This window comes from Strongylocentrotus purpuratus, unplaced genomic scaffold (assembly GCF_000002235.5).
Source record: "Strongylocentrotus purpuratus isolate Spur 01 unplaced genomic scaffold, Spur_5.0 spur5_scaffold_15, whole genome shotgun sequence".
NCBI lineage: Eukaryota > Metazoa > Echinodermata > Echinoidea > Camarodonta > Strongylocentrotidae > Strongylocentrotus > Strongylocentrotus purpuratus.
The window spans coordinates 16006370-16008000 of record NW_022145600.1 but is presented as its reverse complement, the minus strand read 5'-3'; positions in this window follow the sequence as shown (position 1 = coordinate 16008000).

Below are 1631 nucleotides of genomic sequence, written 5' to 3'. Positions count from 1 at the left end.
ACTGAATGGGAACTTATTGTAGTCTTGATTCCAACAGTTATTAATATATTATTTTATCAAAAATAAGATACCGGTAGATGTATAAATTCTGTGATCATAATTTATTCGGGGATCAGTTTTTAATACCCGGTATTTTAATTGTGTGTTAAATGTCTTTTTTTTTTAATTTATATTTGAATAAATATTTAGGATTCAGTGTGCAGGTTAATTGTGAATCGAAATTATTTAAGATTTGTTAGGGTTTTGGAGTAATATATTTTATTTTATATAGGTCTGGAGATAATTAACAAACAATTTCATAATATCTTGGACATATAATAACCATGTCTCTCCTGTGAGCATATTAACTGCATAGGCCTATGTGGATTTTAAACATCTTGTTGTTTCCTTTGTTTTTACAGATCTATGATTGACAGTATTATGCCCTCAATTGGCATGTCATATAAAGTGGGCCTCGACCATAGAGATATTAGTAGTATCTCTATGGCCTCGACATAATTATAATTGCTAGAGCTGTAACTGAGCAAGTTAAGTTTTGAAAACTTATCGTGTTTTTTTTGTTGTTATTAAAGGTAAAGACCAGTTATGGTCATGCGATTGCATTGTGAAAGAAATGTTGTGGAATCGATCAGAAAAGGTTGATCATCTAGCATCTAGCATCTGCAAGGTTCTGGAATCATCAAAATGATAAGAAATTTGGCCCATTCTTTGTAAAGTTTAAAGCACTATACACAGAAAGATGTATATGGGACTACCCTATATCTCTCACAGACCATGAGAGAAACAAATTTACCAAATATATGAATTAGTAGGCGGTTTCCCGGCAAATTTTTTATCATCATGTATTAGTCAAAACATATTCTTTCACATGATTGGTAATGAGAGCTTCCATTTCATTTTTTGAAATTGGGGCGTTTCCAATACTGGTCTTTACCTTTAAGAACATGGGTACGCCTATATGATAAACTGATATTACGTTTGACTTGAATATTAAAAAAATACTAAATAAAAGAAACTAAAATGCCCATTATTATTAAAAGGTAATGCACTAAGTTATAATGCACTCATGTAAAAATTCTAAAGAGGGGTTAATTGATTGGGGGCTGGTCGGCTGAAGCCCCTCGAAAATTATCTGCAAGTCCCCCAATATAATTTCCTGAGGCATATGCAAAATAAAATGGATGTAAGAACCGCTCTGAGCCCCTGAGTCCCCCCCCCCCCCTTTCTTCTAGAACCGTTCCTGCTCAGTTTTGTAGAGTAGGCTTATATAGGCATGCATCATGCATTACTATCATCCAATTTATGAGAGTAGTTATTTCGTTATTATGTCAGGTTACTGGCAGTGGCGTACCTGGGGTACTCCGTCAGGGGGGGGGGGCAAGCGATCGAAACAAAACAAAAAAGGCGATGCTAATTTTCACTTCTGGCGAGCGAGCGGGCGAAAAAATATCTTTAAGTAACGTTTGGTATATAAACCGGTATTGTTGCAAGTCGGGGGTGGGCACATTCATTTGCTAGCCACGTTAATTTCATTTTTGCAAGCGAGCGTCGCGAGCAGGAAAAAATCCCTTCTTTTTAATATTTGCCACTTAAACTTGGTCCAATTGTCCCATGCCGGGTGCGGGAACAAT